Source organism: Giraffa tippelskirchi, chromosome 7 (assembly GCF_054371585.1).
Source record: "Giraffa tippelskirchi isolate mGirTip1 chromosome 7, T2T-mGirTip1v1.2.pri, whole genome shotgun sequence".
Lineage (NCBI taxonomy): Eukaryota > Metazoa > Chordata > Mammalia > Artiodactyla > Giraffidae > Giraffa > Giraffa tippelskirchi.
This window is the reverse complement of record NC_137281.1, coordinates 30,996,642-31,024,394: the sequence shown is the minus strand read 5'-3', so window position 1 is coordinate 31,024,394 and position 27,753 is coordinate 30,996,642. Positions and strand designations below refer to the sequence as shown.

General features: G+C 36.6%; 1 protein-coding gene and 1 non-coding gene across 2 annotated transcripts in view; both read right to left on the bottom strand.

Annotated features, from left to right (window-relative positions):
- CDH8 (cadherin 8) overlaps positions 1-27,753 on the bottom strand; it is a 1,308,359-nt gene that overhangs the window by 1,102,424 nt on the left and 178,182 nt on the right. The window lies entirely within an intron of this gene.
- Positions 16,420-16,526, bottom strand: LOC145515885 (U6 spliceosomal RNA). The gene has a single exon (XR_014061095.1). It is a non-coding gene; the product is annotated as a U6 spliceosomal RNA (small nuclear RNA).

Sequence of the window (27,753 nt, the reverse complement as noted above, 5' to 3'; positions counted from 1 at the left end):
AAGGCTTATCTTTTTTAAAAAATAAAATGGACTGTAAGTAACTTTTTTAAAGTTAGAAGCTATTTTAATTGACAATGCCTTAGTATGTGAATGCCCAAAATAATTTGGAATTTAAGAACAATCAAGGGATAATCCACCAAAAGCCATTTTAGGAAATAATAGCAAATGTTTAATTCTAGGTCAGTGAGAATAACAGAATAGAGTTGCTGTTTGTCTGAAAGATGTACAGAACTACTTCAAAGAAAGAAGCTCCTTACTTCTTCAATAGTGAAGAGGGGTAGGCAGGGGATCCTTGCAAAGACATCCTTCACCATTGCAGACTGGTTTGGCTTCTCTGTATTCCTCATTCCTCCTTCCCCCATTCCCCTCAAAAAATATCCCTGTAGTCCAGCTTACTGTAGTGTGGTTTTATTATCTCAACTTGGAAAACTGAGAGAAGAAAATGGATAAATTATAGAGTGGAATTTCAATACAAAAATAAGTAAAGCTGCAAATGGTGTTGAGGGATCGGGGAAATCAAATTTAAAGTCAGATCACAGATTATTATAACCATTTCAGACATTTTGTCTAGAAACCTAGAATTTTATGTTTAGGTCTTCAGGCTTGTTTTGCTATCAATATACCTAAAAGAAAAAAATATAAATTCTCAACTATTCAAATCAGAATTTTGAAAGTTAAGTAGTAATTGAAAAATATGTCTTATGTCATGCTAACAGGAAAAAAAGTCAGAATATAAAATTAATTGCATCTATTCAAGGAGTGTGCCAGTGTTCAAATCATGTATATGTATTGACAGGGTCTCAGAGATGCAGAAGGAAATGGCAACCCACTCCGGTCCTCTTGCCTGGGAAATCTCATGGATGGAGAAGCCTGGTGGGCTACAGTCCATGGGGTCGCAGAGAGTCGGACACGACTGAGCGACGTCACTTTCACTTTCACTTTCAGAGATGCAAACAGGTAGAACACATATTTGTTAAAGTTATGGCATTGTTATTGGGATTTTTTTTTTCATTATTATCTTCATCAATGTTATGATTGGGGCTATATAATAACTATGATGGATCTTGGTAGGACTAAAAATTTGCTGTTGTACCGGATGTTCTCCCTGTGAGACAATTTAACAACCTTCCTTGGATTTAAACCATGTACTTTGTGAATAAATATGTATTTTTTTCTTCAAAATGATTCATAGTTCCTTTCAATGGATGTATACTCTATGTTTGTCACTCAGTCCTGTCTGACACTTTGTGACCCCATGAACTGTAGCCCACCAGGCTCCTCTGCCCATGGGATTCTCCAGGCAAGAATACTGGAGTGGGTAGCCATTTCCTTCTCCAGGGGATCTTCCCAACCCAGGGATCAAACCCAGGTCTCCTGCCTTGCAGACAGATCCTTTACTGTCTGAGTCACCAAGGAAGGCCTTTTAATGTATAGCATAAAATAAAACAGACACTTGGTGAATTCTTAGGATTAGATAGACACGGTTACTTCCTTGGATCCATAGTCAGATGTCCATCATTGCATTTTCCTCCTTATGCTTACCTCTTCCTACTACAATGTTTTAGCAGTTGTGCTGATTTGAGTTTTATGATAAAACTAGAAACCACATTTAAAATGGTCTAGTTTGCTACAGTCTTAAAGAAAAAGCTAACTATTATGGACTTTATTTTTGAAATATTTCCAATCCATCTCACTGTTAAAATCAAGGATGCCATGATTACATCAGACGACTGTTCTACCAATAGGAGCTTGGAACAGGGGAAGTCACAACCTAAAGGGAGGTGAGACATTAGTTTTCCCATTAAATTAAAAAATTAAACAAGCAAGCATTTAATATCCACTCTGACAATTTGAAAATCATTAAAATATATTTGTCTTTCAAACAACTCTGGATTGTGGGATCAAATGAGGCAATGAATGTAAAATAGATTTCTAATTTTCAAAATTTTCTAATTGCAATTATTACTATGTAATAGCAAATAGTGATTTGCAATAATCTAATAGTTCAAGTAAGTTGTCATCTGGCTTTTCATTCTCTGAATAAATTCTATCAGTAGGAATTGAATCCAATTCCATGATACACCTATTGCTTCTTTCCTGTCTACCTTATAAACAACTCCCTTCTTTGCTGTTTAATTAATATTACAAAGTGTTCCAGGACCCTTAGAAAGAAGCATCAGATTTACTCAGTTGTTGTATTTAATATATACATAACGTTTCTCATACTTCCACATAATACAGGGTAAAATATTATAAAGGTTGACTAACCATATATTTGTAATTTATTTAAAAATCAGTGAATAAATAACAATAGGTGCTGATTTAGGTTTTTCAGAGCAGTGAGGTTTGAAATGATCTGTACAACTGCCAAAAAATTCTTAGCTATATTTTGATCTCTTAAAACATAGCAGCATTTGTGTTAAGTGCATTTGATACAATGATGAACAGAACAGGACCTTTGACTACTGAGAGCTTACCTTCCAATTAAAAGTCAACTGGAGGTTTAAAGAAGATGGAAGTAAAATTTTTGCCTAATTATAATCATATTTGGAAACAGTTAATTTACATAGAAACAATACATATCTCAGATTTTTTTTTTATCTGATACAAAGATATTCTAAAAAAATTGATTCTGGGCAATTTGGAATATGTAAGAAAAATAGAGTCTTCATGAGAACTGTAAATAAAACAAAGACACATTAATTTTTTAGTTTTAGATTCACTCTTTGTTATCTTCTACTCTTTAAACTTTGCCTCACTGATAATATTGATTTAGCCATCTTGTGCTTTGTGGCTATCGTTTCGATACTTGCATGCAGAAGACTGAAACTTTTTTGTACACTTAAAATTACCCTTGAAAGGTGATATCTATCCATTACTTAATAGCTATCCATAGTATTTTTTCCTACAAAATATGCAAGAACTAGGCTGTAGAATGCTTTATTATTTTCAATTTTAAGGTTACAAAGTAGAAGAAAAGTAAAGCAACAGATTGAAAGTAGGGCAATAATCCTGGATTCCAGATGGGAACACATGAAAGCGAAACTCAGGTGACATTTATAAAACACTCCTGGTGGGCACTGTATCTCATAAAAGCCACAGAAGAGTTTATGAGATGAATATTTTCTGTTTTCGCTTAGACTATGGAGCCTGGAGATAAGGAATTTTGAGCATTTTGTCCCAAGAATGGGAATAAAACCTTGACTCAGATTTTCCAAGGTAAGTATTCTTTTTATTATAATATATTTTGACATATTTTAAAGGAAGTGGGGCCTTAAGAAAATTGTCTGGAAAATTCTAATAGAGTGTTTCTACTTCCAATACCCAAGTATATGAAATGCTTTTTTAAACAATAAAATTACCTCATTTGGGGTGTTTCCCAAGTGGCTCTAGAGGTAAAGAATCCACATGCCAATGCAGGAGATGCAGAAGACATGGGTTCGATCTCTGGATTGGGAAGATCCCCTGGAATAGGAAGTGGCAACCACTCCAGGATCCTTGCTTGGACAATTCCACGGACAGAGGAGACTGGTAGGCTCAGTCCATGGGGCTGCAAATAGTCAGACATGACTGAGCAGCTGAGCACACTCCATTATAATGATAGTTTATACCCTCTCTTAAAATATCAGACTAAAAGAAACAACTCATCTTGAGCAAGGGAGAGAGAGGAAGGAAGGAAAGGAAGGAGAAGAGGGAGGGAGGGAAGGAAAGAGGGAAAAAAAGAATTCTCCCTTTAGCACATCTTAGTAAAGAATTATTATAATGCAAAAAATGTCCAATTTGGCAGATTTCACAGCTTTATAAAGAAAAAAAGTACAATTATTCAGAACATGTGTGAGGGAAACATAATAATCCTTTGACACTGCACCAAAAATTAATATATGCATAAACAAACATAAAACAGAGACTCATACATATCAGAAACTATTAATAATCTCAAACTATTAATAAAATCCTAAAACAATATAAACAATCTTGATGTAACCTACATAAGATATGAAAGTTTGTGAATGAGATAAAATAATCTGTACAACACAAGGGAAATTCAGGAAAAACTACAGCCAGTCTTTCTGGGGCCACCATATTCAATTCTAGGTATACCAGGACCACATCATATTTTACCATCACTTAGCATGGTGAGATTGAGATTTCTGCCTGATTTGATGGGGACTAATGTAATTTTGTAGTCCCCATTACAGTGATTATACATATATATATATATATATTAGTCTGGTTGTGCTGGGTCTTAGTTGCAGCATGTGCAATCTAGTTCTCTTATCAGGGATCAAACCTGGGCCCCTTGCACTGACAGCATGGAGTCTTAGCTCCTGGACAACCATGGAAATCCCAGGTGAAGACTAAGTTAGAAATCCCAGAGAGAGATTTTCAAATTTTTCAGTTACCAGTGGGAGGAGAACTTTGGATCCTGGTTTTCACACCAGAGATTTTCAAACATTCTCCTAATTTGAAAAACCTAATTTGTGATTTTACCCTAAAAGTCAATTGTTCAAACGGGAAAGAAGCACAGGTTATGATCTTGAGGGCTACCAATCTCTATAAATTAGACCTGCCACTTTCTAGTTCTGTTAAGTTTAGGGAGTATGTAACCACTCTAGGTCTCAGTTCAATAATTCTGAAATGTTGGCATTAATAAACCTACCTTTTAGCATTGTCCATTCATTCAACCATTCATTTGAGTATTCATTATTTACTCAGTACTTACTATGTTCCAGGCATTGTGGGTAAAACAATGGAACAAAAACAATGAAGAGTATCTGTTTACTTGGAGCTTTAATTCAGTGAGAAAGAATGATTTATGTATACATATGATAATATTAGGTAGTAAGAGTAGTATGAAACAAATAACAAAGACAGAAGGAGAATCACAAGTAATGGTTCATGCAATTTGTATAAGATGGTCAGGGAGAAGTCACTGAGCAGATGTCACTGAGAATTCGGTAGAGGTGTGCATGGTGTGATCAAAGAACAGTAGGGAAGCCAGTATGACTGAGTCACAATTAAAGAAGAGAGGAACTATAGTAAAACGTTTTCCAAGGGTAGCCAAAGGCTAGATCATGAATAGGTCATGATAAAGAGTCACCGAAGTTTAAAAACAGACTAGGATATATTAATCAAATATGCATCCTTATTTCTGTGACTGTTTTTTTTTTTAAATAGCCAGTATTAATTTGTCTTGCATTTAAGCAATGCTTTTTGAGTGTCCACAGTTCCCTTGCACTTTAAAATGAGCTAGAAAAAATAGGAAGTCACAAGACTGTGCTCGTCAGTATATTTCTTACTATGTTCTGAGGAAGCATATTGTTGGCACCGTTTAAAGTCCAAGAGAAATTTTCTATACTATACAATTTCCTTACCTTGTCACATGTCATGGAAGCTTGAAGTATCAGGGAGAACCTTGAATAGAGTTGGATGTGGGCATTAATGTGACTTAGAACTAACTGAGCTAGGATGTGTTTGTCCCCACCAACACTGGCTAGGGAACCACGTCTACTCTCCACTGCCCGAGTTCTGAGTGCAATGCTTGCTAATAAACTGTGAAATGAACATTGGAAACCTGAAATGTAAGTAAGAGGAATTATCAAAACACATAATAGATATGAAACCCCATGCTGAATGAGACATTCTGTTAAGAATCGGGTTATTTTCATCTAGAAGAGAGAAGATGGGAGAATAACACTTCCCCGCAGAAATGCTTTCATGAAAAAGAAAATCAATCCAGGCTGAGATGGACTTTCTATGAGTCGTGAGTTCAATAACATCACCAGATACATTAAAAGAAAAAGAGTGATTGCTGTATAAAGGAAAATCACAAGCAACCTTGGTTCAAAGATGGGGATAACAGACTATGAAATTCTTAACCCTTGACAAACTTATTCTGAAAAACTCAATGTCACACGCATAGGAAACAATCTCAATATTATTTTATCCTCATTTTTCCTACAATCCTACCCACAGTTGTGTTTATAACATATAAGAATTTTCTCTTCCTTTCTTCACATTATTAATTGTATTTCCTATGTCAATCAGTATTTAATAAACATTATTCAAAGTATTGTATAATATTCCAAATATTTCCTACTATCCCATAATTTACTTAACTAGTTTCCTATTTTGTGATTTTTCACTATTATAAGTAACACAGTAAAAATAATCAGGCAATAAAAATTTTACTCTGTTTTGGATAGACCCTTATGTTAGTTTCCCAGAAATTGAGCTATTGACTTCAGTTACATAAATAGTTTACAAGACTTTTAATCTGTGAAACTTAACTTTCAAATGAATAATAAGTCCTTTAGACTATTTCAAGTATTTCTGAATGTATTATAATGCAAACTTTTTGAGGACTGTAATTAATATTTTAGTCTATGGATGCATGATACATTTAGTTGAGTTTTAATATTAAAAAACACTGAATAAAAATTTTTAGAATGATATGTGGTGTTAATTCTCATTATCACTCACATTTAGAGAGGGCTTATTGTATGCCTGTTTCTTATTCTTGTTTATCTTGCTCCATTTTCAGAAGAATCCTAAGAGAGGTCTTTATTTTGCAGATGAAGAAACTTTAGACCCCTGTCACACAGATAGCAAATAGTAAACGACAGCATCTATGCTGCTAGACTCCAAAGCTGACAAGCTTTTTAAATGAACTATTTTGTTTATTTATGGATTCCAATACATTTTTTTAAAATTGGATTCTTTGTTTTAGGGTATGTTTGTTCCCTATAAATTGGGCTGTGCCCAGTGGTATACTGAGAAACTGGTTCTCCAAGAACAACGACAACAAGAAGCACTGAAATGCAGTGTCTGCCCTTTTTAGATACTTTGATGATGGCCAATTTCCATCTACGTGATGTCACCAAATGTGGAGAGATGTAAACATTCAGCTCTCATAAGCTGGCATAGTCAATACCGGCACACCGTTGACTGTGCAGTCATCAGTTCAACTGGTGGGGTCCCCAGCCTCTGGGATCTAATGAGGTGGAGCTGATGTAATAACAATAGGAATAAAGAGCACAATGAATACAATGCACTTGAATCATCCTGAAACCATGCCCTCTCCCCCAGGTTTGTGGAAAAATTGTCTTCAACAAAACCAGTCCCTGACGCTAAAAAGGCTGGAGACCACTGCAATGAAATAGGAACTAGATTCTGTGAATATTCTTCCTTCAACCGTCTGCTCTATTAGGCTTTGTGAAAAGAGGGCACTGCAGAGATATTGGAAGACCAGAGGATATTGGCATATACCACTGGAGAGCTATTGGAAGACCAGAAAAGAAGCAAATAGTTCAGGGAAAAAAAAAAGGGCAAGCAGCCACGATAGAAAGTTTCTCAGCCACTTTGTGAGTGCTTCCTACAAAGCAGTTCTGGCCCAGCCCCTGTGGGGGCATTTCATTGTCTGTGTGGTTCTGTGGCAGCCACACCCTCTCCAGTGTGAATAACTCTGGCAGTAAAGTACACTGTGGATCTGTGACAGCCTTGGATGGTGGGAGGTGGGGAGCAGTTATCTTCTAAATTCTTAGTTCTTTCTTGTTCACTTTCTCTCACATATTTGTGAGCCTAGACATGCTTGCTGCCTTCTGCATCTGTAATTTCTGGAGTTCTTAGAGCCTTCTTTAACCTCTTTTAGTAGTTAACCATCTTTTCAACCCATCACACTATTTGAATTACTGGTGTGGTTTCTATCTCCTTTCAGGACTGATACATGGGCTTACTGAAAGAAACAAATGAAAAGTAGGATGCAAATCTCTTTGACCAAAATTTTTCCAGCAGCATATCCAAGGTCAAAATGAAACTATTCTTAGTATTCTTCATCATCCTCCAAGGGATGAATAGTTTAATCTGAAATTTAAATAAGTAACAATAATTATAATAATAGTGTTAATAACTTACAGTAAGTGTCTATTATATATGAGGCATATGCTAAAATCTGCTATGAGATAAAGCATTCTCAAAGTTCTCCTTTGAGAAGGCTAGTCATTTGAAAGATAAAGAAAGTACAGAGGACATGCAGCCATAAAAAAGTAAAGTCAGAACTCAAGATCATTAGCTCTAAAGCTTGTTCTCTTCATAACTGTGTTCTACCTTTAAAAAATTGTCTTTGTAACTATTAAGATATTAATTTTGAAGAAGTATCTGCCAGAAAAAGAAGAAAATAAATCAATGAATTTCATTCCATTATGATGTACTCCAAAATTATTTTATTCTCTTTTTTTAGAAGTTAAGGAATCTTCTGGATTTTTTTTTAAGTAGTTTCTCAGTCGCTTGTTCCACTTGAAGACATAACTTGAAAACTAGAAAACCTGCCTCAATTGGTGAATACTTGGAATTTTCCCAACTAATGCTGAGAATAAAAGAGCTTCCAAATTCATTAATTACTCTTAATATTCAATTCTCAAGTATAATGAATTCCATTTTCACACATATCTGAGAAAATTACATTGGAAAGTTAATATATTGCCTTTTGCTGGGTTTCAGTGACTACCTCAATGTGAAAGCAGATCAGTCTGAACTCGAAACTCCTTGGCAGACTTACATTTATTCTCTCAGCCTCCAGATTAGATGTCAGTCATGCTGATCCTCACCACCCCACCACTGTAATACAATAACTTAAAGTCATGATTCTAGCGGCACAATATACTTACAGCAAGATCCTGTTTTGGACCATAGCAGCACCAGCAGTGCTTACAAAATATACCATCTACCTCACCACACGCCCCAATTCCTCCTTGCACTTAAGCATGGACATGAAACTACTTATGGCAACTGTATTGTCGATAGAAGTGATGTGTATTATTTTCAGGATTAGGTATTGAAAAGCCATCAGTCTTTTTTCCATGTTGTGGGGATCTCAGAATGTGCTGGTGGTACAGCTATGGCAGGGTTTTGCAATCTTGCCACTATGGTCATTTTGAACCAGATAATCCTGAGTGTGAAAGTGTTAGTCACTAAGCTGTGTCCGATGCATTGTGACCCCATGGACTGTAACCCGCCAGGCTCCTCTGTCCAAGGGACTTCCCAGGTAAGAATACTGGAGTGGGCAGCCATTTCCTTTTCCAGGGAATCTTCCCAACCCAGGGATTGAACACACATCTCCTGTGTCTCCTGCATTGCAGGCAGAATCTTTACCATCTGAGCCACCAGGGTGTGGGGGGCAGGATACATCTTATGAATTGTAGCATGTGAAAGGTTGTTGTTGGACCACGAAAAGACGGCCGGGATTCTTGGCCTCCGGAGAAGAAGAATTCAATCCGGGGCCAGTGATGAGGCTTGATCGCTCAGAGATTTTTGTGTGATAAAGTTTTATTAAAGTATAAAGGAGATAGAGAAAGCTTCTGACATGGCATCAGAAGGGGGCACAAAGAGTACCCCCCTGCTAGTCTTCAGCTGGATGTTATATAGTCTCTGCCAAGTTGCTTCAGTCGTGTCCGACTCTGTGCGACCCCATAGACGGCAGCCCACCAGGCCCCTCCCCGTCCCTGGGATTCTCCAGGCAAGAACACTGGAGTGGGTTGCCATTTCCTTCTCTAGCAGTTTGTTAATGAAAGAAAGGAATGTCTTAAAACTTAGAATGGCACCAGGACCTTCATCCATAAGATGTATTTGGGGATAATCTTGGCACCAGACAAGTCATCCCCGGTCATAAAGCGATTGACTTGAATCTTGTAGAAGGGCAGATTACCATACAAATAGTTTTGTTTACATAGATTAGGGGAACAATGTCTGAGTATAACATACTGGTTTGTCAAGTCGGTTCTGAGCCATTAGGCAGAGACGACTTCAAGACAGAGTCTGGGGTAAATGCATAGTACATTAACATAGTTTAAGACAAACATTTCCATAAGAAGAATGCATTGGTTAACTCAAGGTTTGAGAATAGTTAACTTCAGGTGAAACCAGGTGTCATTATGGCAACACAGTATTTTAAGAGAAACCTCATTTAAATTTGTATAGAGAAACTTCATTTAAATTTGTATAGAGAAGGGAAGAATGGCTAGTTTGTTTCCTCCTGCCCCTTAAGAGAGAGAAAAATGTCTGACACTTGCAGCCTATTTCCTCCGTTTGGAGACCCCTAGCCTTCTTGCTTGTTACCCTCTCAAATGTTTTATGGCATGTGTCGCCAGTAGCTTCCAGCATCATTCTCTCCAGTTATGACAATAAGTGATATATTATGGCACTGAAAAATACCTTCTTGGGAGATACTCGCTCCAAGCTGTAGATGATGGTAGAGCTGCCGCCAGCCCAGTTCTCTGAGAAACTAAGGGAAGCTGAGCACCTCACTCCTGTATACTGCGTAACATATGTCAAATAAAATACACACACACAAATACATTTTTAAAAGCAAAAAAAAAATCATAAAAGTCAACTTTTATGATAAGCCAGTGATATTTAGAAATTGTTATAGCTGTAGAGCTGATCCTGATCGGTGTATACTCTACCTGTGCTTTTCTTAGCAAACATGTGTATGTCTATGGTATCAGTTACTCGGAAGATAGGCACTTTATTTTATGTCTTCCAATGCCTTCTCTAATATCCTAGAACTTTATCCATCTGTCATACTGTCATCACCCATTAGTGATAATAAAAGGCACTACACACGCTATGTATTTTCCCCACCCAATTCTTGTGATGTAAGCAAATTTGGAAAACTAGGAGTCATTTTTTGTTGTCTCCTTTTGCCTTATCTAGCAAAGATTCCCCTAGATCTGGGGGCAGAGGAGCCTGGTGGGCTACAGTCTAAGGGGTTGCAAAGAGTCGGACACAATTAAAGCGACTGAGCACACATGCATGCACGTCCCTAGAATTTATTTCATAAGTATCTCAAACACCTACTCTGTTCTCTGCATCTCCTATAATCAATCTATTACAGGCTATCATCAAATTTGGCCTGTATCTGTACCATGACACTATACCTCCCAGAATTCATTCCTGTATCATATATACTCTGTTATCCAAAGAGAAGATATAACCTTTTAAAAATACTTATGTATCTATTTGGTTGTGCCATGTCTTAGCTGCTGCACATGGAATCTTAGATCTTCTTCGGCAGGCAGGATCTTTTAGTTTTTTGCATGTAGGATCTAGTTCCCTGACCAGGGATTGAACCTGGGTCCCCTACATAGGGAGTGCAGAATCTTAGCCACTGGACCACCAGGGAAGTTCTGATAGAATCTTTTTTCTTTTAATGCCGTTATGTCCACACCATTACTGTGAATATAACCCTTTAAAGATTTTTCATTTTTCTCAGGCTAAAGACCAAACTACTTAACATGATCTGTTGTCTGCACAGTGCTTACCTCTATGGTTTAATTTCTCATCTTTTCCCCTCTACATCTCTAATGTTTCTATATCTCAAAACTTGCCATATATTTTTGTCACTTTAGGTCCTTGTACAGGTTATTTCCATTGCTCCGAATACCCTTATTCTAACAAACTTCATGTAGCTAACCCTATGCCTCCCTCATATCCCAGCTCAAAGGTACTTCTTCTGATACCTTCAGAAGGTCTTCTCTGAAACTCTCAACCCATCAAACTGTTTAATTTTTTCTCTCAGTACTGGATCATTCTCCATTTTCAATGAAAGTAACTACCCCAGCATGATTGTTTATTGACACCAATGATATCACTAGACCATGAACTCTGTGAGGGTACAAACCCACCTCATTTGACATTTCTTTGACTTTAAAATCGATGGTGTAGTGCCTAATTTATAGCAAACTCCATGTAAGTAGTTTTAAAGGAATGGAGGAAGGAAGAAATGAACAAATGAATGAATGAAGTTAAGGGCACAAGCAACACTTAAGGTTCTGCAAAGGTAGAGAAAAACTGAGATTTCTACCCATGTTTTCTTCCTCTTTCATCTATACTAAGTAGTAAAAGAATACAGCCAAAAAAATAGCATGCTAATGTATGCTACCTAGGTAAATGTTACAGAATTAATTTTAAATGTACAGAAACATTTATTGAATATACAAATAGAAAATATGTCAATATTTCATATAATTTTAAATACTTTCACTCTTATCAACCCACACTTATCTTGGGTTTTCAGTCTATTCCCAGGTCTTTGTGTGTGTGTGTGTGTTGTGTGTAAATCACCATTGGTATGAGCAATATGCCGATGCTGAGTGACTATGCACATCTAAAACTAGCAGGGTACTTAACACCAAATTAATTTCCTGTCAAAGCCACTGCATCTGTATTTCAATTACTAAAATTCTAAATTTAGTGGAAAATATAACTATGCTTTCTTGTTATCACTGCATTAGTATTTCTAGGGCAAACAAGAATCACAACCAAAGTGGTTATTAGGGAAATGGTATTTCAGTGTGAATTTATGCTTACCAAATATAAGTGTCTTATTCAGATGTCATTTATGTGATTGACTCTATTTTGGGGACAAGTATTCCAAGATATGATTTTTTTCCTTCAAACATAAATATACAACAGTAGCTTCCACTTAGAATGGGTCCCTTTGTCTTCATGTAGACTATGGGTATTCAGGCATTTTCATAAATATGCTGTGTTCATAATGATGTTTATCTTAAAGATGTATGAGTAAACATGTTTTTGGTTAACACTATTGGTCTCACGGGCTTTTCAAAATCCTCTGCTGCCAACTAAAATCATGTCCTTCACCTAACCATCCAGTCTAATGAGCTGAGGTCTCAAATGCTTGCTTTTTAACAATGCCTTCTGTTTTCAGTCCAAGAAGTAATTCATGTATTGATTTCAAGAAACACTTGTACCAAAACTGATTGCAATGGTATCTATAAGTACATCTTTCTCCGAACTCTGCAACTAGTAATTTTGATCTTCTTATTAAGGGTTAAGAAATTTCCAAGAGACTTTGATATGTGAGGCTATTCATATATGTAAATACAATCAATTGGGATGCTTACAGTGTTCAGAAGTTTCTTCTTATTAAAGAGTCTATTGCCTGCTGATTCTCTATTATCAATGCAAAAGACAGAATGAGATCTTGGGAGATGATATACTTCTCATTCTATTTATATCTCATATTTTTAAAAAACGTTCTCCCTTTCTTTCAACAGATTTGGCTACTCCTGGATCTTATTGGAGTAGATAGCAACCTTGAGTGCCTCTTGCTAAATACATCTACCTAGAGTTGAAAGAGTATTGTTCTCAAAGCAATTGCCTTAAATCAGTATGTAAGTTTGTCATTAACTTGGTTGCTCCCTGGTAAACAGGTACTATTCTTTCTTATTAAAATAGAAAACCATTCTTGCTCTGAGTGCAAAAGAAAACAAATCTTATGTTCCATATGTTATTCTAAACACACACACACATACAATTACACAACTAAGTACATGCACTTTTTCACCAAATTAATTGTTATTCATAATTTAGGTTTCAGCTCCAGTATCCTTTTAAGAAGTTTCTCCAGCTGCTACACTGAAAGCAAAGGTGGTTTTTTCTTTCTTTTTTTTTTTTTGGTTGTTTGATTTGGCTTTGGTTTTTTTGCCTTATGCACTTATAGAGTCACTGTCTTTCATTTCTACAACTTATCTAAAGTTTATGATACCTTTATTAATGGGCCTATTTTACTAATAATCTTTCCTTCATTATATTCTTCCATGTGAGAAGGCACAAACCAAGTTTTGTACTCATTGTAATTTCAGAACCAAGGGGAGAGTTAGATATGTAGTTGGATTTGAAAGACTTTGGTATGTGGATGCATGAAGGTGGCTTACGTTTTCCGGGCTTCCCTGGTGGCTCAGATGGTAAAGCGTCTGCCTGCAATGCAAGAGACCTGGGTTCAATCCCTGGGTTGGGAAGATCCCCTGGAGAAGGAAATGGCAACCCACTCCAGTACTCTTGCTTGGAAAATCCCAAGGATGGAGGAGCCTGGTAGGCTACAGTCCATGGGGTCACAAAGAGTCAGACACAACTGAGTGACTTCACTTCACTTATGCTTTTCAGCAGCAGATAATTTGTCTTCTCAGAACTCTGATTTGGCACAAGTTGGTACCACTTCAAGTTCTATTTTAATTTCCTGTTTAATATATACCATATAGATGACATTTGTGTTCCATCCACTACTAATGGTAACCTACTGTTACTCCAATAAGGATGCATACAAAGTTGTGTTTGTAAACTCTTAAGTAGAAAGCTTATTTTAAAGGGGAAATCCAAAAGATCAAAATGGGGTGAAAAATCACTGTTTGATCAGTGCAAAGTGAAAGTGAAAGTCACTCAGTCATGTCCGACTCTTTGTAACCACATGGACTATACAGTTCACGGAATTCTCCAGGCCAGAATATTGGAGTGGATATCCTTTCTCTTCTGGGGATCTTCCCCACCCAAGAACTGAATCCAGGTCTCCCGCATTGCGGACAAATTCTTTACCAGCTGAGCCACAAGGGAAGCCCAAGAAGACTGGAATGGGTAGCCTATCCCTTCTCCAGTGGATCTTCCCAACAAACGAATCAAACCAGGTTCTCCTGCCTTGCAGGTGGATTCTTTACCAACTGAGCTATCAGAGAAGCCAAAAGTAACTCTTAATTCACAGAGCCATTTGATTGTTCATTTTCTTCCATTTTCTTTTCTTTCACCTTGTCATACCTATACTTAAATATTTTTGTGGGTTTTTCAATGGCCTTCTAGGGGAATTCTCTGATTTGAGACATAATAGCCTTTGTAAACTTATTTCTACTTATGACAACTTCCCATCTCATTTTCTTACATGTCTCTTTTAGCACTAACATATAAACTTTTAAGTCATTTACACCTTCAATCTGGGCCTGAGTTTCCACTCCTCTAAAAATGAAGGATATAAGTGACCTCAAACGTATCTCCCAGCATTGATATGCAACATGGTAAATAGATAGCCATGTGTAAGAGTTTTGCTACAATAATGCAGCCATATTTATAGAAACATATCTATTCAGCAAATGTTTATTGAAAACCTACAGTGCATTAGGCAATGCACTAGACATGGTTGGTGATACCCAAAGGAGGAAATACAGATGAAATAATGAGAGCCTATGAGGATTAAATAATTTTGGCAGGCTTAAAGCATTTGAACTGGAATGCAAACTCATGACTGAGGCTCCAAGGGTTTTGTTCAAATCTCAAACTTTCTTTAACGTTCAAGTCCTATTTTCTCCAGGAAATAAACTGAACAGTGTTCTCTCATTACCAAGAAATTTGGCTCTCCTTACAAATGACCACAGAGATTGACATTCAGTACTAGGTGAATTGTTTCTGAGAGTTCTGAAATTAAGTACTGTCTTCTTTATCATTCTGAAAGCACTTGAGGCTAAGAAATATGCTTATCTTAGAGTAGGCATAGTAGGAGATGAGATGAGAAACATACAAAGAAACAAGCAAATCCATAGAATGGTGGTTTACTATTTTACCATCATCAAAATACTTGAACTTGTATTTGAGTTTTACATTATATATCTGAAAAATGGTCACACACCCAGTGAAATTTGCTTTTGTAGGGTTGTTGTGAGGGGTTGACAGGCTGAAGTAGTAGCTGCAAGTTAGATTCCTATGTAGTGATAACTAAGATCCAAAACACTAATTTCTAGAGCATTAAATTCAAAAGAATGTCAACTCTCTCTTTATCCAGATTTGTACCAAGATACGAAGATGAGCATTTGCCTGAGGAACTTAGTTTAGAATAGAAACAATTAAAAGGAATGTGCTCGCTCTAGGCAAGATAGAGACAAAACAGTGAGAGAGTTAGAAGGGGAAAACAGCATGTGTTTGAAATGAGAGGAAACCAGTTGTTTCACCCATGAAATCTGGTGATCCTCAAGGTGGGGAAACAAGTTTTTCATTGTATATTGAGGGTAAGACTTTGTCTTGCTGCTGAGTCAATGTCAGAAGGGCAGCAAAGAGATGGTGGTAGCCTTGCTTATCTAGGTGAAAAGGGGCAAGCCTTGGGACTGTCTGTGGATAGCATATGAGGTGAAAAATTCTGTGGGCTGGAAGAAAGCCTCTAAGTTAATCTAAGAATGGAGACTGACCACCCTAGGGGCATTGTTAAGAATGTCGATGTGGGAGGAAGCATTAGAATGGCATGCTTTTATGATATGTGTAGTATGTGGGAAGGTATGGAGGGTATAGCCTTAACCTTGTATTTGCAGAGAAATCTTAAAAAACAAAACAAAACAAAAGTCACTGAATGTCTTTTCCACCAAATGTTTCTACAGATAGCTTTTGGAGGTCTCGCATGATTTTCATACAAACACTAGTGGGAACCATTGTCTACATATTTATTATCTTCAATTTTATGTGGGTATACTTTTCCTGAATTTGTCTTTATTTAACTCAATCCTGAACTCTAACCCTTGGAGAGAAAAGAGTGCAATGCTACTTTGAGGCCATAAGACAAAATTCTGTAGGATATCTTTTTTTTTTTTTTTAAATATGGAACGCTTCACGAATTTGCGTGTCATCCTTGCCCAGGGGCCATGCTAATCTTCTCTGTATCGTTCCAATTTTAGTATATGTGCTGCCGAAGTGAGCACTGTAGGATATCTTTTAAGATCTCAGGTTCTTTATCTTTGGGAGAAAATTAGACTTTTCTTTTGTTCTTTCTTTTTTTTTTCTTTGGCTGTGCTGGGTTTTCACTGCAGTGCACAGGCTTTCTCTAGCTGTGGTGCACGGGCTTCTCTAATTGTAGAACACAGGCTCTAGAATACCAGGCTCAGTAGTTGCAAAGTGCAGGCTTAGTTGTCCTGTGGCATGTGGCATCTTAGTTCCCCAACCAGGGATTGAACCCGTGTCCCCTGCATTGAAAGGGGTATTCTCAACAACTGGACCACCAGGAAAGTCCCAAATTTGACTTTCTATCATCAGTGAAGGGTTTCCCCATTCAGGACTCATAGAAATGAAGTATATGTCTCCTTAAAATTAAATATCTGACTCTAGGAATTTATATAACCACTGCCTATCAGGTATTTGCTCATTCATTTCTGCATTTATGCAACCATATCTTAGGCATATAAAATAAAACTGAAGTTCTAAACTGAAAGTTGGCTTGATTTCAAAATTCCTCCTACCATCTTCATATGATGATTTTCCCCCTAACAAAATCCTTCTTTCATGAAGTAAATCAGTTAATTAGCTTACTAACCTCTACTTTGAAAGTAAAATTATCTAATTATGCCAGCCATCAATGCCGAAATAAATTTGCCAGTGAAATAGAGGTTATAAAATGACACTGTTGGTGTTCTTTCTGTATAATCAAAGCAGTTATTGAACTTGCCAAGTGACCATTTTTAAAATTCTATATTCTGGTGAATTTATTTTTATAAAATAGATTTATCTGCCTATATACTATCATTTTCTATTTTATAAGTGGACCTTGTACTAGCTCAAACTATCTACAATGAAAATCTTAACATATTTCAGTGGTATATATTTAATATTTTGAAGTATGTATGTACATATACATTTCCTGTAATATATATGTGTATTTGGATGTTTTTACACAGATGGTTTTGTTTCTTTACACAGGAGCATTGAAAAGCTGATTTACTCACGGGGGGGGGGTACTAATTGCAGCTTTTAGAAAATTGTAGAAAAGTTATTCCTTATAACCTACAAGAGGTTAACTTCCCACGAATATACTTTTATTCAAGTTAATGGAGGTTACATGAATGCATCGATGACATAATTTGACTCTTAATCTTTCCTTAAGTGTAGGACTACATTTTGTGCATTGCAATTATAATAAAAGCCTTAAATTTGACAAACAGAGAAGACCTATTAGATCCTCTACCTTATTCTTTGAACAATGCAAAATTCTTTCCCCCTACTTCCACTCCCACCCCAAGAGCTTTCTCAAATAAACTCTTTTATTCAAAACTTACAAATACAGGGGAATTTGGGAGAATATTCTGAAGCCCAGAGGATCCTTCAGGCATGCTTTTACTTTCCTTCTTGAAACACGGTCTGTTTCAGATTTTTGTCCTCCAGACTGCTCTTCTGTTTTATCTTCTGCCACTGATTCAACAATACCTTACATCTAAAAAGTATCAGTGTTCCAAAGGGAGGCTCAGACTTTATGAAAATCATAACTATTGATCTGTGACTGCTTTCCAAGGGCTGTGCCCTGTGATTTGCATAAATGATCTATCCCTCAGACCTATACTCACATCTACTTGTGAGCAGACAAAGAAAGTGGGGGTCACTGACATAAAACAGACCACTGGAGAAAAAACAAAGAAATGGTATAGTCAAGATTCTAACCAAAATTATTAAACTTCAAAGTCCTTGAGAACTCCAACATCTGTATCTTTTGGAAGCTCAAAATGAGCTTTTTGACGCAGAGGATCCAAACAGAGGAATAAACATCTAAACACCTGGAGTCATAGTTTCTTTGTAGAAGAAGTTTCCTTGTAATCAATAATTTGCTCTGTATTCTCTTATGTATCTGTAATTCAAGCATGAAGGTCCTGGTATGTCTTTGTGATTGCAGTTCTTGCTTGACTTCATGCTAACCCTGCTAACAAAACTACAAATCCATCCAGAAAGAATTTTCCAAATATTTAGACTTGTGTTTAGATCAACAGACTACTCTATTAGAAATGAAATGTTCCTCTTCAAGGCTATGCTTTTATTAGGATCAACGCATAACAGGTGCGTACATAAAAAGCTACATATTGAAAATAATCCGTAGCTAATGTGGAGTGTGGGTGTTTGTCACTCAGTCATGTCTGACTCTTTGTGACTTTGTGGACTGTAGCCCGCCAGGCTCCTCTGTCCATGGAATTCTCCAGGTAAGAATATTGGAGTGGGTTGCCATTTCCTCCTCCAGGGGATCTTTCCGACCCAAGGATCAAACCCTAGTCTCCTGCATTGTGGGAGATTCTGTACCATCTGAGCCACCAGGAAAGCCCTCCTCTTATCCTTTCTGCCAAGTCCCCATAGGTTGTTTATCTTCAGCTATTCATACAGGTGTTCTTACTGAGATTGTTCCAGCCACACTGGTCTTCTGTCTTCCTGAATATCGTATCTATTCCGCCTTGAGTACTTACTATTTTCTTTGCTTAGAAAACACTTCTTCCAGGTCTAAAAATGACTGGCTCCTTCTCAGCAGAAATATCAGCTCCTCAGAGAGGCTTTCCCTGATGTATCAAATGCATAGGTGAACAGATTGATGCAGTGTTGTCTTCTCATTATTTAAATGGATTTTTGTCAGTCATTTAGAGTTCCCTTGATGGTTCACTTAAGATGGTTTAATTTGTACTTTAAGAAATGTACTACTGTGATAACTTACAAACATCACTGCTTTAATGATTTAATGAATTCTAAATTCTTCCTTATCACCTCATATAAAATATAATCCAAATATTATTTTTATTTTTTTTTAATTTCATATCATGTATAGCATCTATTCCAATATATGTAATGTTTTAATACCTGAAAACATTTTTACTATTGGTACATACTATTTGAATTTGAATATTAAAGAAGCAAACAATTTGCATGTCAGCCATTAATTATGAAAGACCATTTACATGGATGAAATAATGGAAACCACAGAAGTGGTTTGGCACAGGGCTTGGCAAACAGAAAGTATAATTTAAGACTTTGCTATTATTGTTAATATATCATAATCCTCTAGAGCTCATCTTCTTCATTCATAGTAGGAGACAAATAGATTTAGAGTGGTCCAATGTAAAATTCTTATAAAAGGAAATTTCCTGCTGTCAATTTAATAGTGTATTTATACCATGATTGATATTTACTCTTAGAATGCAATGTATATGATAGAGTCAAAAGGTCCAGTGTGGACTCTACATAATAAGTTACGTGGCCTTATGAAAAATAGCCTCTCTCTGGTTCATTTCTCTGATTTTCAAATGAGACAGTGATCATATCAACATGAAAGAGTGGCTATGAGGTTTAAATAAGATGAGATCATAACAGTGTGGATTTTCTATAAACTCTATCCAAAAGTTGTGTTAATAGTTATAGTGATCAATGCAATATATATTTTTTATATTTGAAGTATATTTTCTATTTCTATTATGCTTTTATTTTCCTGGAAAGTATATGTTTTAGTTAGTCTTCACAAAATGTTTAAATACTTTCATTTGATGATCTCATTTCTAGAGTTACTCTCCTAGACTAATGCCCTATAATAGGGGTAGCAGACGAAATTCATTCCATATGCCTGTATCAATCTACCAGCAGTAGCTCCCTGGGAAATGCTGTGATGATAAGGATTCTGAGATTATATATGAAGAGACTATCGCAAGTCACCACACTTTCCATGGCTGTGGGAGGAACTTATATTTGTTGCTTTTTTTTCTCTTATTTTATTTCAGTTTTAATTTTAATGAACAATAGTTGATTTTTAAAAGTTAAATGTGTTAATAAATGCAGTACAGCAAAGTTATTCAGTTACACATACATACACACACACATATATTCTTTTTCATATTCTTTTCCATTATGGTTTCTCATAGGATATTGAATATAGTTCCCAGTGCTATATAGCAGGATCTTGTTGTTTATACAATCCATATATAATAGTTTGCATCTGCTAATCCCAAACCCCAGTCCTTTTCCCTCCTTGCACTGCTCCCTGCTGGTAACCACAAATCTGTTCTCTATATCTGTGAGTTTGTTTCTGTTTCATAGATATGTTCATTTGTATTATATTTTAGATTTTAGATATAAGTTATATCATACGGCCTTTCTCTTTCTGACTTACTTTGCTTAGTATGAGACTCTCCATGTTACTGCAAATGGCATTACTTTATTCTTTTCATGGCTGAGTAATATTCCATTGTGTGTGTGTGTGTGCGTGTGTGTGTGTGTACCACATCTTCTTTATCCATTAATCTGCTGATGAACATTTAGGTTGTTTAAATATCTTGGCTACTGTAAATTGTGCTGCAATGAACACAGGGGTATATTTTTTTTAATATAAATTTATTTGTTTTAATTGGAGGCTAATTACTTTACAATATTGTATTGGTTTTGCCATACATTGACATGAATCCGCCACAGGTGTACATGTGTTCCCCATTCTGAACCCCTCTCCTACCTCTCTCCCCATCCCATCCCTCTGGCTCATCCCAGTGCACCAGCCCCGAGCACCCTGTATCATGCATTGAACTGGATACATGCCCAGGAGTGGGATTGCTGGATATATGGCAACTTTATTTTTAGTTTTTTGAGGAACTTACATACCGCTTTCCATAGTGACTGCACCAACTTACATTCCCACCAACAGTGTAGGAGGTTCCCTTTTCTCCAGACTCCCTCAAACATTTGCTATTTGTATTTATTTTCCTTAATTACAAAATATATCTTGGCTGAGGCACAAATACCAGGTAGAATTTGGGTCCAAAAACTTATAGTAAGAAGAAGAACTTATCTTCAGTGCATTATTTTCTGTATATGCCTCTCCAAAGTTTTTGAAAGTTGGCTTATGAAAAATAAGACTGAGATATCCAGAAAACAATGCCCCAACCCACAGCCAAATTTCAATCTCTCTCTATCTTGCTATGAGCAGAAACAACTTTCACTAGACCTAGAAACATAAACAGATAATTTAATACTTTAAAAAATCGATTTAGTCTGTTTAACTGATCATTTCTATAGGAGAGGCCTCTGGACTTTTCCATAAAGACATTTTACTGCCAAATTGCATTTTAATTAATTCCTTCTTGGCATGCCTTAAAATGAATTCCTTAAAACAGAGTGGTAGGAACTTTTAATGTCAATATACAGATAAATTAGCTAATATCTCAGAGAAACTCCCTTTTTTTAATGCTGAAATTCATTTGCTGATGATTTAGGTTCAAAACATAAATGTGGTGTTTAAAAGCCTGGTAAATACATTCCAACAAATGTGTCTATAAACCAATTATATCTTTATGCCTCATTGATCAGCATGTGTGAAGCTGGGTACAGAGAATGTCTGCCACTAATCTGAATATTGTAACTTTAAATACTTCTCAAAAGAGCCTTGTATAAACTGAAATGGCACCTTTGCAGAACATGTTTCAATTCAAATTTCAATGTAGTTTAAAACTGTTTTATCTCCCCCCCCACCCAGTCACGTTTCCCTACCTCTGCCTCCCTTCCAACGCAACCCAATTTTCATAATTGTTGGACTCACTAAGTAAGACACTCTCACTCGCAAGAATTTGATAACCTTGCTGCTCAAAATCAAATTAGAAAAGCCAGGGAAAACTCTATATTAAATCAATGACATATCATCAAGTAAGGGTGTTAGGGCAACCGTGGAGATACTGAAGAGGACGAGGAAGACAATACAATAGGATCAAATGGTGTTTCAAGTATAGGTGTTGACATAGAATAGTCATAAATTACAACCTATTGATGCTTGCTGCTGCTGCTGCTGCTAAGTCGCTTCAGTCGTGGCCGACTCTGTGCGACCCCATAGACGGCAGCCCACCAGGCTCCCCCGTCCCTGGGATTCTCCAGGCAAGAATACTGGAGTGGGTTGCCATTTCCTTCTCCAGTGCATGAAAGGGAGAAGTGAAAGGGAAGTCGCTCAGTCGTGTCAGACTCTTAGCGACCCCATGGACTGCAGCCCACCAGGCTCCTCCGACCATGGGATTTTCCAGGCAAGAGTACTGGAGTGGGGTGCCATTGCCTTCTCCGATTGATGCCTGAAAGGGGTATAAATGTTTTTTGTTATATTTCAGGAGCAAGAAATTTAACTAACATGTGAGCCATTATTATATATCAGATATTGTGCCCAACATTTTGTTTATATTATTTAAATAAATCTCAAAACAACTATCAGAAGTCTTTTATTAAATCATTATTTTTACCTTATTGACAAGAGAGCTTAGGTTCATAAAGAATGTGAAGTACCCATGGCATCCATGGAAAAGAAACAACTGCAGGAAGGCTAAGAAATGGGGACTCTAGGCATTTTGTGCCAGGAACTAATGGACATGTCCTCAGCGAAGAGTCATCAGGATAACCAACTCCCTCATCTCACTTGATGTGAGTCTTTGGGTCACACTTGTAAAGATATGAATTCTTTTCTTTTTATTATTTATTTATTTATTTGGCTGTACCAGCCTTAGTTGTGGCACACGGGATGATTAGTTGCTACAGGTGGAATCTTCAGTTGTGGCATGTGGGATCTAGTTCCCTGACCATGGATCAAACCCAGTTTCCCTGCACTGGGAGTCCGGAGTCTTACCCACTGGACCACCATGGAAGAACAAGATGTGAATTCTTAAGAAGATGGTGTGATTGACTAATTGGAGCCACCGGCCACCATTGGTTACAGTAGGTTGGACTGCCTTAATTGACAGCTTTAGATGGTAACAAGAGAGAAAAGGAAAACAAAAAAGAGAAATGGATGCTGGGCAAGTAAACATGATAGTCCAAATGAGATGCCCTCTGGATAGATAATAATAATCTATCTAAGATGAAACACATTACAATTTTTGGATGGAGGAGAGGAACTCTCAGGTTTTTACCTACTTTGTGTCACCAAAACCACTGCTTTCTCTGACCACAGAAAAGTTTTTTTAAATGTTTAATTTTTTAATATGCACAATTTTTAAAGTCTTTATCGAATTTGTTACAATGTTGTTTCTTTTTATGTTTTGGTTTTGGCCACAAGGCATATGGGATCTTAGCTCCCTGACCAGGAATTGAACCCACAACCCCTGCACTGGAAGGCAAAGTCTTAACCACTGGACCACCAGGGAAGTCCCCATAGAAAGGTTTACTTCTTTCACGCTATCTTCATAAAACCTACATCAGCTTCTCTGGCGCACGGGTCCTAGATTGCAGTTACTGCTCTTCACCATACTGTGTGCTATCTCAGTGCCTTTGATCAAATCATTTAACCACTTCTAGCCCCCATTCCCTCAACCATAGCTGCTGCAAAGTCGCTTCAGTCGTGTCCGACTCTGCGTGACCCCATAGACGGCAGCCCACCAGACTCTGCTGTCCCTGGGATTCTCCAGGCAAGAACACTGGAGTGGGTTGCCATTGCCTTCTTCAATGCATGAAAGTGAAAAGTGTAAGTGAAGTAGCTCAGTCGTCTCCGACTCCTAGCGACCCCATGGACTGCAGCCTATCAGGCTCCTCTATCCATGGGATTTTCCAGGCAAGAGTACTGGAGTGGGGTGCCATTGCCTTTTCCGCTCAACCATAGAGTAAGGTTAATAACAGTCCTTTTACTCAGTAATGGTGGGCAGAGGAGAGAATGCCTGTAAAACATTGGCACGGTGCTTAAGACATAGTATTTCACTGATAATTGTAAAACTCTTTGGCTAATATGAAAGAAAACAAGGCTTGAAGTCTTGGGTGAAACCCTGGCTCAATAAACAGATCCAAATTAAGCAATGGCTGGGCTGAGATCAATATTTTAAGCAAAAACTTAGAATATTTTATTTCTTTTGGCTCCTGTACCTATTAAATGAAACTCTTATGAATTCAGAAAAGGCTATCAGCATTTAGGACTTCCCTGATAGCTCAGTTGGTAAAGAATCCACCTGCAACGCAAGAGATCCTGGTTCAATTCCTGGGTCAGGAAGATCCCCTGGAGAAGGGAAAGGCTACCCACTCCAGTATTCTGGACTAGAGAATTTCATGGAGTATAGTCCATGGGGTCGCAAAGAGTGGGACATGACTGAGTGACTTTCACTTCACTATCAGCATTTGTGCATATCATTTTAGCCAACACCAAAATGTCAACCTCTATGTTTAATTGTACACAGCCTGTTAAAGAAAAGCAGTTCCAAGTATCATTAATAGCCATAAAGGAAGAAAAAGGTTGTTACAAGCTAATGCCCCTGGGAAACATGCTGTAAAATAGAGTATCAAGCAGAGGTATGAATAATCTGTTAATGACATCTTCACCTAAGCCAGGGACAAGCCCAACCTTACTGTAAATCACATCAAAGAAGCCCATCCCCCAAATGAGGTTACAGCAGAGCTATAAACTCTTCCCATCCAACAGTGTATTATTAGATATTAATTTGTCAACTTTGGGGTGGAGTAATAATTTAAATGTAAGTGAGTAAAGCAGTCATCTTGTCTAAAGAAAACAAGAAATATTCCTGAGGAACAACCTTATCCCCTTTGTTTGTTCCCTGCTTTCAATCCAAAATCCATCACTTGTACTGTGGCAGTGAGAGACGGTGCTCTTGGTAACATTAAGGAAATTTTTCCTATAAGAAATTGACTTATCTTCAGAAACATCACAGATCAGTGTTTGGGGAACACTGCATTTTGTTATCAAAGGTAGATCTAAATCTATCCGACACAAAAACCTGCACCTTTTTTGAAAGATTCCTTGTTGTTCTATCTGGGTTAAAAAAATCAGTTTTCATGTTGAATAATAATGTGGAAAAGAGCAAACTCTGTTAAAAGGAAGACCTGGAAGTACACTGTTAAACTGTTTCCAATAATGAGAGAAATAAAGAAGCACTTTGAGACTTTTAAGTCTTTCTCCTCTCCTCCACCATTAAATCTACAAAGTACCTAAAATTGCTAGATCCCTTGAACATTGTGCACGTGAACGGTGGTTGAGGATTCAAGGGGGAGAAACTCCTTTTCTCTCTGCCGAGTAATTATGCCAGTGGGGAAGTTTAGAAATGCAAATGAGCCTCTCTCAGACTTCTACGTTTCTCCAAGCAGTGTTTTTACCTATAACTCTGGCAAGAAGTTCTGACATTTCCAAAAACAAGAATGTTATTCTCAATTTGTTTCAGGTGTGGTGAAATATGTTTGTTTGTTTGAAAAACTGCCAATCCAATTGCAGTTTCTTTGTGATATCAGCCATATGGAGAAAATGTCAATCAGGAAATATTCTATCCAAGATTGTTTTTGCTTAATAATAACAACAACAACAAAAGAAATGGGACCCAGGTTCATCTATTAAAGAAACCCCTGAGTAAACAGAAGTCCTTAAATACAATTCATGTAAAAAAAAAAATTTGCTTATTTTAAAAACTGCAAGGAATTTTGACTTTGATGAGTCGTCTAGGAAAGAATGTTATTTTCTACATATGTTTTTACATATGTGGTAAGTAATTACAACTGGTTTTAGGAACAACTACTAAACTCAATCTAAAAATCCAGTATAGAATTTCTTCACATTAAACTGCTCTATCTTGATAATGTGAAAATTTGTCCTCAGTGCTTATTGGAGTAATTTAATCCATTTTAATTCAGTATTGTTTAGTGTAATTCTTTCCTTCTTTCTTTATTTGGTTAATAACATTTCTCTCTTAAATGTCCATGTTATAAGTAAGCATTAAGTTTACCTTTTGCTCTGAATGGTACTTGAAATGACGCCTGTTAAAAATAATTGTGATATCTTTCCAGGATCCCTGACAATAAAGTAAAAAATAACATCATGGCACCATCTAGTGACCTAATATTTTTCTTTTCCTTTCTTTTGTTATTCCACTTAAAAGTGTATATTTCTATTAATTATATAAAGCTATGTACAAGCCAAGCAAATATACAGCTAGAAATAGTTTCTTTATGTAGTTATACATGGATATGAGGTAACTGATTTTGACAAACTGAAATTTAAAAAATAATCTTCCAGAGTGTAAAATGTTTTACACTTGTCAATAAGTTTAAATCCAGCTTAGATCTGCAAACAGATAATAACAGTTCTATACACTCACACTGGGAACTGAATAAGACAAATCGAACTCTAGAAAATGTTTACAGCAACAACAAAAAGTTCTGTATAACAAAAATGAAAAAGCTGATATTATTTTTATTACATAAGCCACCATAATTATTTATGTGACAGCAATATAAATCCAAAAATACTAGTAAAGAAAAAGAAGTAACTCTAAACCTACCAGGGATAACTGTTAATTTAGTTCAAAGCCATACATGTATTCTCACGGCCAACAGATATGTATTGTTTGCATTATGCAAATTGATTTAAAGTTCATAAATGATTTACTATTTATTTTAACAATATCTTATTATTGTGAAGTTTGATTGCACTTTAAACAAGAAAGTATTATACTTTTATGTGTCTGTAAAAATATGAATTATCCAAGCATTAACCTATCTTTCTCTGTGAAGGGTGCTGTTTTATATTTGTGGTGGGAGGTAGAATTCACAAAATGGAGCTTACTGAAAGCATACTTAAAACTAGAACATTTTGGCTATGAAAATATTGCAAGTAAACTGAATGTGCAGTAGTTGCCTCTGTAAGATGAAATATATTCAAGAAAAAGGTATCTTCACTGAGGATACTAAATGATATACTTCCTCAATCCTTGAAATCAGAATTTAACACTGTAATACACAGAATTTAATATTCCACTGTAACAGTGAAGTATTAATAGCATCTATCATGAGTAATTTGAAATAAAACCATGTAAAATAAAAATAAAATTGTAATTTATGAAAATAGTTTTTTTACGAAGTTGGGAGTAATTAGTCCATGCTGTAAAAAGAAGCTTGCATATTTTATTCTACTAGTCATTGATATGCAGGAGTATAAAAACTCTTCAGTGGTTTCTGATAATTACGTCTAGTTCCTTTTCTCCTATGAAACTGGCATCACCTTTCACCAGTGTGAAAGGGAATGGTTCTAAGAAATAAGGAAACTGATGTATCTTTTTGTTAAATGCCTACTATACACCTCACCGTCTACAAAGGGCTCACTTCAAGAGCTTTATTCTGAATCACAGGATGTGCTTCTCAAATGCAATCTTTAAGTAAATGTGCGTACATGGGTGCTAAGTCGCATCAGTC